We start from the raw sequence: 16,428 nt of genomic DNA, 5'->3' as shown, positions 1-16,428 counted from the left end.
TGCAAATAGACATAAGACTACTTTTAGCACGCCTATCAGTCATTATAATTATGTAGGAATGCCATTTAGACTATGCAATGCACCTGCAGCATTTCAACGATTAATGGACATAACTTTATCAGGACTGCAAGACATTGAGTTGTTTATTTTTCTTGGTGACTTAATTGCATGTTTAGAATTTTTAAAAGATTATGTGACAAAAATGACTCATGTATTTGGAAAACTTTCTAAATCAAATGTATAATTACAACTTGACAAATGTAAATTGTTAGTACCTAAAGTTACTTATTTAGGACATAAAAAAAAGAGTTACAGAGTCAAACCAAATTAAAAAAAATTAGAAGCTGAGGAAAACTTTTTGAAACCAGAAAATTAAACGAATGTTAGGCAGTTTTTTGGGTTAGCAAACTATTGCCGTCATTTTGTCAAAAATTTTGCAAAAATTGCAGAGCCTTTAACATCCTTGATAAGAAAAAAAAAGAAATTCGAGTAGATAGATAGTCAGCAAAAAAGCTTTAAAAACTTAAGGAGAATGTCATGTAAAGCACCTGTGTTAGCTTGCGTCGATTTGAATAATCAATGCATATTAACCACAGACGCTTTTTGTATAGCTATTGGGGCCGTATTAAGTCAAGAAGAAGCAGGAAAAGACTACCTCTATGGCGTATATGTCAAAAACTCTACATAAAGCTGAAAGAAATTATTCTCTAACGAAAAAAAATGCTTAGCAGTAGTTGTAGCAGTCAAATATTTTCGACATTACTTATACGGCAGTAAATTAACGGTTGACGGAGATCATAAGCCACTATCTTGGTATGAGTCCATCAAAGATCCTAGGACTTGGCTGAATATATGGAGAGAAAAGTTTCAAGGTGATAGCTATACTAATAAATGCAAACCTGGTAGACTTAATAGAAACACGGATGCCTTATCAAGGAATATGATAAAATAGAATAAAAATGAGAGTGATAAAGATGATTCTTCAAATCAAAAAATACCATTAAAAGCTCGTTTGCTACCTATAGAATCCAAACAAACTAAAACTTTAATAGCTTGCCAAAATGTGTCAAAAACCAATCAGTTTTATTCGGATACGATTGAAAGCATACAATCAGTACCTAGAGTAACAAAAAATAAACTTAGAGACGCACTACTAAAAAGTCCTTGCGGTATGAAAGGCAGACAAGGTGAATTGAAGGCACCTACAATAGCAGAAAAATTAAAAGCGAGACAAAGAACAAAAACACCAAGACCTCAAATAAAAGACTTGTCATCTGCACCCGGTACCGCTTTTACTTTACAGTTTAGTGACAAACAGTCCAACGCGCTAATATCATTACAAGAACAATAATTTATTTTAAGCTCTATAAATGCCCCCCAGTAGAAGAGACCCCTACAAAAATAATGGAAAACTCCATCAATGAAAACTTGAAAATCAGTGAAATTGTAGAAAAACTGAAAAAAATGTAGGATTTTTACCTAGACAAACTAATATTTTAATCAATCCCAGTACATCCCGAGCCAATTACGTTAGGCAAAAAGCTGTAACATTTCAACCAGACAAAGAATCCACTTCTTCAGATAAAGAAATTTTTAATATAACCACAATAAAACCAAAATTTTAATCTTTTTTTTGACGCTACGTACAAGATCAAGCAAACTATACATGACAAATAGAAATTAGAAGTAGTTAACCGACGTAAGAATAAATACTTACACTAATAAGGATTGCGATAGAGAAAGACTGATTAAAGAATAAAATCACAACTCACTATGGTGGAATAGTAACATTAATAAAAATAAAATACCAAGTAAAAGCGTTCTTGGAGAAGCACAATTTTTACCTACATCCCCTACTGAACGGCATGACGGCAGTTACTAACAAAATCAAGACCAAATAAACTCATCATAATTGTTATTTTGCAGTTTAATTTTTTCTACTGTAGTAAATAGATAGATCGATGGAACAATAAACGAATCTATCGGAAACAGAGATCTTGTAAGAACAAAATCTCTAACTAAACCACAAAGAAAAATTCCAATTAAAGATATATTACAAAAGTCTAATGATTAACTGTACAGAAAAAATTTGTCACCTATAAAACAAGATAGTAGTAAAGAAAGAGACGACAACCTTACTCAGTCGGAAAACATAGAAATTAAAACTGATTACGATACCAAGAAAACTTTTAATCAAAATATTTTGCTGCAAGCAAACAATACAGTATCGTTGGAACCCATACAAAAAATTAAAATTTGGCTCCTAGAACAAAAAATATAAGTCCTGTTGGAAATCCATCTAACGTTACTTATAAGGCAAATAAATTAACATTTTAAGGTCCCCGCAAGAATTTAACTTGAACCAAAGATAATTACATACACTTTATTCTTGAAACTGTAGATTTAAAATCAATTAACAATAAACTACTATCATATATATAAGCTACATCAAAAGAATAATAATCAGATGATAAATTGAAATTGGGAGACGTTATCACTACTAAAAACCAAAATCGCTACATATTTTCACTAGTTGTGAACTAAAAATTTACTGATCAAATAGATCTAAGCATTTTACGAACCTACTTTATAAATCTTGCTCATGCTCTATTCGTAAAGAAAGTAAGCACTGCTTCCAGTTTTAGAAAAAGTGAGCTCATTGATAATCTTCCTAGAGGAAAAATGCCATCAATTTTATCCGAAGATTTACGCCAACTCTCTCTTACAGTAAAAATTTGTTTTGGTGCATGTTCTTATTGAACCCTAGAAGGCACAAAGGAAAAACTATTTCAATGTAATACTAGATTATTCGAAGGTTATAGAGGAGTACTAAAAACTTATAGACAAATAAGAGGAAAATATTGTTGGAAAGAAATGCGCAATGACATTGCTGAGTACATATGAAAATGTCAAATTTGCTAGAAACAAGAATAAGTCGACACAAAAACAAAAGAAACTATGGTCATCACAGACATACCATCAGAAGTATTTTACTGAGTCGCAATAGATACAAGAAGCCCTTTTTTAAAAAGTACATCTGAAAATAAGCACATTTCAATATTGCAATGCTTACTTACAATTTTTTTTATTGCAGTCTCTTATATACAAGCAATAAATATTTTTAATGTTTTGTCAAGATACTTTATTTAAATTCTAGACATGCTTAGAATTATTGTCAGTGACAGATCAAAAAGTTTCATTGATAAAGTATTGACAGAAGTATAAAAAATTTATGGATTTCGCTTAGCTCTTACTAGTGCATATTACTCAAAATTAAATGGTTTATTAGAAAACGCTTGTTAAAGTCACGCTATGTTGAACGATTTTTTGAGAACTAACGCTAAAAATAAAAATGATTAGAATAAAATGGTTCCCTTTGCATTGCATAAGTATAATAAGTATTCAGCAACAGGTCTTACACCTTTCGACCTCTACCTTTCACCTTTTTATATGCTAGTGACCTTGCCCACTGTTTACATACAATCTAAGAAATAGCTCGTAATAAACTTGAAATATCAAAACAAAATACAAAACCACGTTATGACAATAAGTCAAAGCCACAAAACTTAAAAGTTGGAATGACAGTTTATGGGCTCCCAGAACTTCGGAAAGGAGACCTAGATAGATTTTATAACGTTACTTTTTAAATTAAAAAAAAATATAGTCATATTAATGTTATATTCAAATAAGGAATTTAAAAAGTTACTAACGAACATATTAACGAAGTAAAAGGCTGCTACCTATAACAAAAAAAAAAAAAAAAAAAATTACAATTTTACTCACGTATTAAGTAATTGTATGTTATAAATATTCTATCTAATTTTCAGAACTATCTTAAATGTTTGATCTAAGGCAAGAAAGTCTACAAAGAAATCAGCAATGCAATATTTCATCACATCGCTTCTCTTTTCTTTCTTTACCTTCTCTTTTGTATTGCATGAACCACAATACTACGGTATTAACGAACGTTATGACCGCTCTATTTACTGTATGTTACTGGAAAAAGATTCTAACTACACTAATAAATTTATACTTTAATCATAACATTAACAAAAATCTATATGTATACATAGTAAAAGAAAAAAAACATACGACGTTATAATTACCTATTGCACTTAATTTTATTTTTCAACAAGATAAGTACATAGCTTTACGATGAAAGCAGTAGCGTGAAATTTTCAATCAATTATTTTTATAACAAAAAGAAAATAAGAGGGAATTCGTACCCACAACGGTGTTTTAATAATTCATTACATTAATTAGCGTGAATTCTTGATTAATCTGTAGTTGTCCAGGGCAGTAACAATCTAAGAAGAGGGGTGTTACATCCTGACTTAATACAGACGAATCATATTATAAGTAAAAACGCAATTTATCCTGAAAACTCATACAAGACGTATGGTGTATATAAATTGAGCTTATATGACAAGTGGAGCTCATACGTTACTTAAATACGTGTGTGTGTGTGTGTATTAGCTTTAAGGTGAATGTTTCATAATATGCTAACATACAATGTGGCCAGCCTTGTAGTAAAAATGCATGTTTGTATTGAAATTATATGTAACGTGTATGAATGCATAAATCATATTGTGTGTATAAATAAATAATTTTCTTACGCCTTGATTGTTCATTCAAATAAAGTATGCGAATTTATAAATTGTAATTAACACATTATTTAATTTCACTCTAAATTCATTGTAAAATTCCTAAAAAAATTAATGCGAAATTTGTGAGCTAACTGTCACACTTGAACTTGTATTTGGCGTTCATATCATACCGGCCACAAAGTAATTCGTGTAGTTTAAGGAACCACTGAGAATTACTCCATGTTAGAGAATTTTAAGGCAGCAGTAACAGCAATCAGTGATAGGTGTAAGTTATTTATCAGTGATATAATTAACATTAAAATTTTTTTAAAGTAATGTGAATGTACTGTTTCTGAAAAAATAACTGTTTTGAATTGTATTAATGAAAGAACTTAAAACGAAGCGTTAATTAAAATCAACTATAAAATTCAAATAAATAGTTTTGCTTAACTAAAAAGAGCAAATAAAGCTCACAAGCTGAGTCCTAAGAGACCTACGAATAACACTAAAACAAAACGGTTAATACCATACTCTTAACAAGTCTGGTCATAACACATATCCTTACTGTATTGCATCAAAAGTAAATAAGATTCGAAGAATTTAGTTACCCGTTACTTTTACACAGTCCATTGCACACTTTGAGATCCATGCTCATGAACCATATGCATATACCACTCGTAATAATACTAATAAAGCTCATGTATTGACCTAACATGAAAACCTATATCTGCCACCGTAACGCGTTTCTTTTAACTTTTATGGGAGGTTAGAGAAATTAAATGGTAATACGTCAACAAGTACTCAAGTCATGATAAAATACATTTGCCATTTATTAAAAAAAATTGTGTATTAGATAAATGCCATAATAATAGATAAATGTTATAATGTGGGTCTAATGACCTTCACAAAAAATTAGCTCATACTCAGTTTTGATCAGAATCTAATGACTGAAAATTCACGTTAGCTTGAAATTTTAAACAAAACAACTGTAACCTAAATTAACGGTTACCCTAATATTTTGATTTATCTGATTATGCGATTCGGTTTTGCTACATACTATTGCAAGATTGTTCTTAACGCGAAACATGAGCTTATACTTACAAAATGAAAAACTGATGTTCATGCAGTTATTCAATCATTGATGTTGCTACTGGTGATGCCAACGCTGTACGCATTTAAAAATAGTTTAACATAGAAATATTTAGGCTCCAATGAGAAAGGCTTTTTCTTGTGATGCCAGATTATCATTGAATATAACTGCTGTCTTATTTACAAAAAGATAAGTTAATATGTATAAGTTTTTAATTTCTGAAGTCTTATGAGTATCTATGTTTTCCCACAACGTCAAAACCTATTTTGGCGCTATTTAAATTTGCAACATTCACCATAGGTAAGTTCTAATTTTGATACAGCCAAATTTAAATTACATTATTGTATGATGTTTATGCTAGTTCTCAGAAATCTACGTCCTATCCTTCATACACTTGTTATCGTCATTGGTTACTCTAAACTATATATTATAATTACTTCATTTCATTAGAATAGAAAATAGAAATTTGTTGCTGTCTTTATGTTCAACATAACGTTAAAACACTATACCACATGACCTACAAATACAACTTGGTATTAACTCTGCCAATCTCTTTCATCATTTTAAACTTAAGACACCCTGTAAATGTTCTTCTTAACTTATTACTTAATAAATAATGTTACTTTTTAACAACAAGTTCAGCGCAAATGTAACAGAAAGTATTGGGGTTATTGGATTCTTTCATGGATAACCATGAAGTTCTCTTAAGGTTACATGCTTAGCCATGGCCAAATTATCCACTATCGTTGGACTGCGGTTGCTTAATGACGAAGTCTGCGGGCCTTCTATCAACCCTGACTAGCTGCTGATACTACGATTCTGACACCCTGCATCATAACACGTTCTCTTTGTGTATTTGTCATGATGGCGTGGAAGCCATAATCCAAAGCTCTGCCGTATTATAGAATTACTCCATTGCCCACCGTTACTACGTTCAGGTGCCCTGGATGGCAGATACAAAACATGTTACGATGTGCAGGAGCCCAGGATATGAGACCCAAGACATATCGTGACAAGTAAAACATTTCATTAAAATCAGGTATCAAGGCTCTTGCAACTGGATCTTACACTTTTAAAATCATCTCATGAATTGAATTCAACGACAAAATAATTGCTAAAGTAGTGAAATCTATTTTACTGTTATTTATTTGAAAAAAATACATTAAAAAAGACGATTTCACACGATCTAAAAAGCTTTTTAACTTTTAAAAAAAAAAACTAATGGGTACTTCGTTTGTTTTAAAACCATGAGTGATTTAATTAAATAACCAAATATATTTAAAAGTAGTGACATATAGTCCATTGTAGTTTTTTTTCAAATATGCTGAAACAGCATATTTTGCTTGATGCTACGTTAGCATTTTCATTAAAACCAGCTTATCTTTAATACTTAGTTACCAAAACATCTTAAAACTATAGAAAGTTTAAAATAAAATAAATTAACTTCTTACTTCCTATGGTTTTTGAATATTTTAAGAACATTGAATTAGAATAAGCAGGCTTGCATGTCAACTTTCCAAAGTTGTCAAATGTTTTAAAATTTGAATTTGGATAAGCTGGTTTCGATGATTATTTTATGCTATGGTATTTGCAGCTTTTAAAGAAAGACTTAAAAATGCTGGAAACATTTGCAAACCAGAATCTAATTTCAGAACCAAATATTAGCAAAAGCAGTTAAATAAAGTCTGATGGAGTTTTTGTGAGATATGCTAAAACGTTTAATTTTAGTGAGTCGTAGGTATTTTTAAGGTTCTAGAAAAAAAAACTGCAATATTCAAGTAAAGTATGGATAATAATTGGATATAAGGATCACGTATACGTAAATGAAAAGAAATATAGTCAAATATTGCTTTTATTTAAAGGTACGATAAAGAAACCTGTATTTTCTTCTTGTTTCCTTTTTTTTTTATAAGTTCACCACCAGATATGGTAGTATGTTAAAACTAATTTTGATGGATCCTACGTGGATGTACAGCTATGTTTTATGCTCAAAAAAGAATCGTGTGAAAAGTAACGTATGCCCATTTCTTTATTTAATTCATGATTGCACAGGCAATAAGTTGGACGAACGTACAGCAACAAAAAGCTAACAATGTCTCAAAGAAATATGTGGGAAATTGAAGGGAAAAAAGCGAACGTTTGTTATCCTCGCTAAGCAAGAGATCAAAAAAGTTTGGAGAGGATATGGAAACCAATCACTACTGACAATTTTCACCTTTTTACATACGTGCCCTCAAACAATGAAAAACTCTGCACCCTGAAAGTGCAAGGATGGCGCTCCTGGTGCTAAAAATAAGCAAAAAAACAAAGAGAGCATGCATTAGTCACCGGGGCTCGCAAAATAAATCAAACAATACAATTAGGTTAACAGCTTTATATTAGCATTAAAAAAATGTTACAAGAGTTTATTCGAACACCAAAAAAAAAAAATACCTTACATGAAACGTTATTGTGTGTACAAAGGTAGTGCAGTTATGATTAGAAGAAGTATACCTACATTAGCTGGGTGTAGTTTCACTAAATATTCTAATATTTAATAACTAAGACATTGTAAACAATATATCATGGTACGATGCAATATTACCAATGCCCCTTCAGAAAGTTCACTACATATAGGTTTTTTTGACAGATATTATTCAAGCATCAAAAGTATACTCATAATACCATAAGAAATACCAAAATAAAAATTGCAAATCATTCAACTGTACCCACTTTCACATGTTTAATTTTAAAAGTTTGTAATTTAACATGCAACATTATGAAAAAATCACTTAAAATTACATTTATAAGATCTGTATGAACCCCCCCATTTTTTTTGTATGAAAAATTACTTTTAGATAAACCTGTTTTATTTTGAAATAGCTCTACATATTTTTTTTTGTGCAATAACACATGAAAGAAGGGGTCAAGTATAAGTAGAAGTATGTATGTAAGCTTATCCACGTAAGAAAAATATTTTCCAGCGTTGCTGCATATATTTGCGCTCCTTCTACCTCTCTAAGTTTTGTGAAAGAAGAAATAGCAACAGAAATAAATTATTGTAATCATACAGTACCGAGAAATTTTTTTTTGTTAATATGAAAATTAGAAAAAAATGTAAAAAATTGTAACAACAACGATTCACTCATTCCAAAATAAACAAATGAATAATAAGTAAATAAAAGTTCCATAATACACATGAAAGCTGCTCTCCTTATATATACTAAGTTTCAAATTTTTGATAAAAATGGGTACCAAAAAAAGTATTTTATTAAATAAATCATTTATTTTCACAATGTATAATTAAACCAAAAGTAAACGAGAATTTATATTAGGAATGTATTACGAACTGTACGATGAAATTAAGTAATCGGCTTCCCTATGCCAGGCTAGCTTATAGCAGCGTGGGTAAGATGATTGCCTAGTGTGCAAGAGAATGGGGGTTCGAATCTCTTTGAAAACTGTTGTACATCATAAGGAGCGGGGCGAAGGGGGAAAATGAAGACAAACAAAATTCACTTCCGTTACACTTTTTCTCAAGGTCACTAATCTGAAATTGTTGATTTACTCCGTAGAGCAGAACGCGCCTGTAGAAGTATAACTAAAAAAAAACTCATATCATAGGTGTACATCGATAGTACACCACTCTAGATACTATCAGTGTATAATATTTAGACTTTTTTTATAATACTAACGAGAAATAAAAAGTAGTAGGTCACATAAGCCCCCTTATTGAAAATAAAACCTTTGCATAAAAGGAGAAGTTTCGAAAATAAAGCAAAGTTAAATCATGGCAACAACAATTGTGAAAATTTTAATGACACTCAAACCCCTATCAATATTCTGGCAGTTACAACATCGTGCGTATACTTGATTTCAATGCACTAAAACGAAAAAACCCCACATGATTGAAAGATAGCATTTTACCGAGAATTTGAATAGCATTCAGCCATAATAAAAAGTCATTAATGTTTAAGAAAAAAATATTGTCTAGATTGGCGCTCACACTTGGTATGCAATAATCATCCATTAGTCCAAACGAGTCCTCAGCCTTCTTATCATTTTCTTGCTCGATACCCATCACGTGTTGTAATGACAATATGTCGCTTTTGAATGTTGTCAAATCTGGCATTACAGCCTCTTTTGCCTTTATTCGCATGCCCGAGGGCAAATTCAGGTAATGCTCTTCAGCAGAACGTGCTTCTTGTGCAAGGGGCTTCAAGGCAGCTAGTGGCTTGATTCCTCGGCCTTCAAAATTGTGTAATACTTCAGTTTGTATTAAGTCTACAATATCCTTAACGTTAGGCCCAGCATGTGGTGTATTGATTACTGCATTTTTCTTTTGTTTAACAGCTTTCAATTGCTTTTTACCTTTTGGTTTAACTGCCAATACACACTTGTATTGCCTTCCAGACATTCGTGGTATCTCAAAAAAATTGCCAAAATAGAAAGCCGAGGCCTTCGTTAAGATTATCCGCGGATTAATCCACATGTCCATGTCGTGACACTTAACATTATATGCTGTCACGGTTAACTCTTCCAACGTGACCGATGCTGCACTTATTAGTTTTCAACTAAGCAACCCAACGGAATGTGTTGCTCGAGTGAGCATTTGGTCGAGTTCTACACATATGTACCATATTTACTAGCCCTATATTAACTATAATTTGACTTAAGCTGTGCTAAATAAAATTTTCCACGAATTTTATTCTCTCGTTCATCGTAAAGTTGCTACGTATCACTGAAAATATTTATCACCATTTACGGACCTTTATACACCGAGAGAAACTTTGCAACTTTTTTATCTTTGATTGTATTAAATGCCTTTATAAGGCATTTAATCTAATTTAAACGTAAAATGTTTCACATGTTCATTTATTTTACTTGCTTTTTTCCGTAATTTCTAGTGCATCTACTCGTGAGCCAACGTTAATTTTACTTTCTGCGATATAACTAGGGATCTCGAGATTTTTAAATACTTTTTACATATTCGTTTAGGCTTTTTCTTAAAAAAAGCTGTATTGGCGTGAAGTTTCTTGATTCCTGAGTAACTTCATTCATGAATGTACTGATTAACTTAACATAATCAAACTACACAGTATACTTATGGGACAATAATGAGCGAAAAAAATTTGACAACTCCCGATGGATACGTTTTACATGGATCATCAATTGCTCCTGCTCTTACGTACGCCTATTAAAAATCCAAGTTTGCGGCGATTGGTATTGCGTCAAGTAATATAAATAATAATAATCATAAAAAAGCAATATAACAGACTTAGATACTAAAAGTATATAATATTCGGACTTTTTTTGTTATACCAACAAGAAATAGAATAAAGTAGGTCACGAACTGTTTTATTTTAATTTAGGGACTGTTGAGTATCCAATTAGAACTGAAAAAGCTTGGTGTACTTTAAATTACAGTTCAACTCAGCTACCAAACTTGCACGAAAGGAGTGAAAAATAGTTATGTTCATTATAATTCTTTTTTTTTTTTTTTTTTTTTTTTTTTTTTTTTTTTTTTTTTTTTTTTTTTTTTTTTTTTGTTGGAAATATGATCCTCAACAGCCAATTTTTCTTGATTTAAGGGGCTGGCTGACATCAAGGAAAATACTAAAAGTTAATAAGTCTATTCTAAATCCAGAATCCGGTTCACCGTTCAAAAGTGCAGAGGTAACGTGCAGTCTAGTCTGAATGACAATTTTTTTTGTGCAGCCGTGTAATTATTATAATATATTTATTCTTATAATGCTCACATGGATAACAAAGATTATTAGCAATAAATCATCACTTACATTGATTAATAAGATTTAAGAAAGAGAGGGTAAAAGAAAAATTTTTTTTTAGTCTCTGAAGTATTAAGTCTACCAAGTGTAACTTGTTACCAAAATATAAACATATGTACTTACTGAGGACGGTTGTAGTTTAAAGAAGTCTTTTGAGAAGAAAAAAGTAAATGCTGTTAAGGGACAACGTGCATGTATAAATAAGTTTTAGATTTATTTCATCTTCAGTTCTGAATGAAAGGCAATATTAAGTAAAAGTAATAATTATCACTTACTTATTTGAAGGAAGCACAGTAGTTACTTTTTTTTACTTTTGGTCAGAGTGCAGATATAAAGCTTCTTTTAATTGCTCGAAAAACTAAATTACAGATTCAGATTGTCCATCGAATTTTGAGGAGTGTCACGGAAGAATTTTTATCCGTCCGTGCTAGACTTAAAGCCCTTGTTGGTTAAAGCACATAGTGTTGGATAATTTCTGTAAATGGTCTTAGTATTGAGCGTACTCAAGGTCTTTACTATCTAATACATGGAATTTTTTTGAAACTTTGAGGCTTTTGAGGATTGAATCTCCCATTTTACTTTTATTTGTGTTAAAATTTTACGTGTTTGAGTTCTGTATATTTTTCAAGATACTTAAGATAAAGTGTTCCTGAAATTTCTGACTTGACTGTAATGGTGTAATTGCTATTATCAGCAGTTTCACTTTTTTTTGGGAGGGAGGGGTTCAAATTATGTAAATTTTCAAATGTAAATATTTATGACAGGTGATTTTGTAGTTCATGATTTTTTGGTCGTCATTGTCTTGTGATTTCGCAAGTTTCTGATGTCAGGGTTTTTTGACGAAATTTGAGCTCTTGATTTTTTTATTTTAAAGTTCTTATATCACTCTTTTTTCCTTAACCTCATATAAATGTGATTTTTTATGTTTATTAACTTTTTCGTTCTTCAAATTAGTCTTATTTTAATGATCAAGCTTTTAAAAGTTTGAAGTAAGTGTGTTTTACTTATTTAAAGCGTCAGGTATTGTACGCTTAGTGTGACGTATTTTGGAGTTTTAATTTCTTGGTTGTTATACCTTCTAGACTTTGTAAGTAGTAAAAATTTTTACTGTTTTTTCTGAACGTTCAGGTTCCTAGCACGTGAGCTCTCCTTCTATTTCTATAGCTTAAGCAGTAGCTGTTTCAAGGTTGCTCGTAGGGCCTACTTGTGCTTTTATTACCCAGTATGGCCCTTTTATAAGATATTAATTTTTGACCTGTTGTAGTTGTGGGTAGGATTCAAAATCTGATTTAAAATAACCTCAAGTTATTTCTATGCCGTCAGTTAACAGTTTATTTATTTGTTGGTTAAAGACAGCAATGGCTCAATATTTTCGGACAGCACTTACTGTTTAAGGAGGATGCGTGTTATAAGTTAATAAATCTTTTAATATGTCAAGTATTTATTTGTTTTTACAAACACTAATGGTCAGTTCTGGGTCCATGACATCAGATAATGACGTAGAAAGTTTGTTAATTTTTGTAGTGTTCACGAGATTTATGGTGTTGGAAAAGTTTTTTTGGCTTATAAGTAAGTCGAAAATTCTAATGAAGATAGTTGTTTTTTACAGTGTAAGCAAACTACATTTTCACCGAAGAAATCCAGACTAGGATAAAATATTTCTTTGTTTGGATCTCGAGCCCAACAAGAAACGTAACCACACAACGACTGAAAATAAGTGTCAGCAATAGGTCTGAGAAAAATGGTTAAAATGGCTCAAACAGGTTTGCCGCTCTTAACAGAAAATCTGTAATTTGGACAAAAAAACGTTTAGCATACAATAGAAATGCGCAATTTTAACGAAATGAGCTCTACTGAATTTAACTTTTCTCAAACTGTTAAATAAACTAAAAGAAGGTCCTTTCAGAAATGGCTCTAAAAAAGTTAATAGATCAGATAGAGACATTTTTTACACTGCTTGTTTTTAATTAGTTTTTAATTAAACAGTAGTTTTAAGAAATTTTTTTCAAACCAGGATACCGTGACAGCCTACTGGCTTAGTTGCCGAGGCAATCCACTCACCACCCATGTGTGGGGGTGTATTGCCACACCCATTTCCAATTTTTTTACTGATATCATACCTATTTCATGGGCACAGTGCGAGTGTCTCTGGTGAAACATTTTGCCAGTTAAGCTGACACTCTCTGCACCAATGGTGCATTGAGTCCGCTCACACTATGTAGCCTTTCCCTAGAACAAACTCCATATTTCAGGACGTCTACTTCTCGCCAGTTAAGCCGGTGATCTCTGTTGGAGCATCGGATCCAAGCTACTTAACATCCCCCGAGAAGCCCCATGTTTCAGGGATCACTCCTCGCTGGTAAGGCCAGCGATCCCTGCCTGGCGCATCGGATCCGCTAATCCCAATCTATAGCCCTAACACTGATTTGCATTCACCCAGGCCTGAAAACCTGTAGGGCAGGGAGAAAATCCTGGAATTACTCTGAAGGAAAGTCCTACGGAAAAACCTGCCCAGAACAGCCAGGGTTTCGTAGGAACTTTTCCCGATGACAACAGTTTTGGAAAAAATCTGCATTCACCAGAAATCAAACCCACGATCCCTGGAAAATCGTTGTGTTAGTGACAAGCACGTTTATCACTGACATGAGCCAACGTTGCTCTCTGATTCAACACTAGTTTGATCTTTGCATCCCTAATTTTTCCATAAGTGTTCTAAAAATGCACTAAAAACTAGTGTTGTTTCGCAAACTACCAGTGTTTTCAAGCAAGTTGCTTTCATTGACACAGTCAGAAAAAATTATCACTAAACTCTGATCTAAGCATTGTAAAGTGATATTTTTTTTTAGTATGGAGTAGCTCGTGATAGTATTAAGATTGCTCATATTAACAACATTATAGTGGTAAATAAAGCTGATACAAATATAGTGTAACATTATTAACACTTCCATATTTTCGTCTACTTTTTCTGAAGCTGCCCTTAGTTACTAACTGTATCTATAACGTACCAAAAAGTGATAATGATGATTTATAATAGACTAGAATAATTTATAGCAATTGTAACAATTAAAAAATTTCTTTATAATTACTAAAAACAATTTTTAGACACTTACTCATGGTTTTCTCTATTGCTTATACAACGGTGTCCTCTAATAACACTTTTATAATCATTTATATAACTATAAAGATTTACTAGACAAAGCAACAGAGTGCATTAAATGGAAAACTATGTTTGCACCACATATGTTTAATACAAAAATGATGTTGGTACGTGCTATCTTAATATTATCACGAGCTACTCTGTATTAAAAAAAAAAATGATTACTTCACAATGCTTTGATCAGGAAATATTGATAATTTTTTCTGACTGTGTCAGTTTAAAGCAACTGGATTAATGATGCGCCCAACGGTACTGTGAAGAAGAGGGTATGAACTAAATCAGTGGCGCGCCCAAGCCAGTGCTACAGCTGGTAATGTGCACTATATTTCGATATACTTTAAAGATACTTATGAAAAAATTAGGGATGCAAAAATTTAACTATAGTTAAATTAAAATCTAAGTAAGAGAAGAGAATTTGAAAAGTGGTTCTATCTGGTTTAACAACTCTCAAAACCATTTCATGGAAGGACCTTTTTTTGTTTATTTGACGGTTCGCAAAAAATTATCATCCTATTGTCTTAAACTGTTGTAGGGTTGTTGAAAGTTAAAAAATCAATTTTTTGTTAAAATTTAGATTAAAAGTGTAAATTAGAACGCCAGTTACAAAATACCGAAAAACAGGGTGAAACTGCCATTTTTTGACAATTTGCAGAAAAATGGTAGAACTGATTTAGGTTTACTAGGGTTCGTTTTGTTTGTCTTCAAGCTGCGCATCTTTTTAATGCATAACGTTCTTTCATCTGAATTTTAGCTTTTCCGCTAGAAGTAATTGATTTTTTTTTTTCATTTTTATCATTTTTTGGACCTATTACCGACATTTTTTTTAGTGCTTAGGTAGTTGCGTTTGTTTTTGGGCTCGAAATCCATACAAAAAAAAAATTTTTTGACCCAATTTGGATTTATGTTAAATAGAGGTATTTTTGGTCTAGTTTGCTTACACTATAAGTGGTGAAAGTAAGTTTTATTTTGTTAATGACAGGCTACAGATATTTGAGTGCGTCAGCGTAACGATTGTCTATTGTCATTATGTAAAAGGTAGTGGCTTCTTAACGACAAATTTCTCGTTGGCATGTTGTAGCTTAGTTACGTAACTTTTACTTACGGATATTTAAATGTGGCATGAATCACATGTATAGCAGATGCGTTTGTGTAAAACGAAATTTAATGCAACCAAATTACAAAAAGTTGGATAGCAATGACATTAACAAGAAAAACTATACTTTAATGAATCATACCTTTCGCTATTACAAAAGCTTAAGGGTTCTGAACGTCTTACGCAGCGTGCATATCATATTCAACTAAAATTCTTTTAGTTTTTTTAAGCAAGTGTTAAAAATCCTCCGATTTACATATTTTGCTAAATTATAAGTTAAACTTTTTTTTTAAATGAGAGCAAATACAACATTTTAATAAAGGTTTCAAGTTAAGTAATTAAAGATTCTGGTTATTATCTGAGTAAGAAACGATAGTGGTAACGGAGTTATCATAAGATAATGAAATTCATAAAATATTGTCTACTAACCCAAAAGGTTTTTATTTATTATAACTACCTAACTCATTTGATGCTCTACTCCCAAATAAATCTAATATGGGTAGTGCAACTTAGGGTCAGTAGGTGTGTAGAAGGGTTCCTATGTGAGTGACGGCTATAAAAAGATATTGATAAGTCTAGATCTAGCCAGATTCGTTAAAATGCAGACTGGTGTAGTTTGGGTTAAGATTAAGTGTTATTGGTAGGAATATTGGTTTTTCTGAGAGGCAAAGACATATGTGAGTATGCAAATCAAGGGTCGGTATAACATTAAAAAAAACGATTCTATTTAAATG

General features: G+C 31.7%; 1 protein-coding gene across 1 annotated transcript in view; it reads left to right on the top strand.

Moving 5' to 3' along the window:
- e (nonribosomal peptide synthetase ebony) overlaps window positions 1-16,428 on the top strand; it is a 913,052-nt gene that overhangs the window by 895,951 nt on the left and 673 nt on the right. The window lies entirely within an intron of this gene.

This window comes from Copidosoma floridanum, unplaced genomic scaffold (assembly GCF_036245765.1).
Source record: "Copidosoma floridanum isolate Cflo_tuat_1 unplaced genomic scaffold, Cflo_Japanese_pri ptg000004l, whole genome shotgun sequence".
NCBI lineage: Eukaryota > Metazoa > Arthropoda > Insecta > Hymenoptera > Encyrtidae > Copidosoma > Copidosoma floridanum.
The sequence above is the reverse complement of the archived record's forward strand: the minus strand, read 5'-3'. Positions and strand labels throughout refer to the sequence as shown.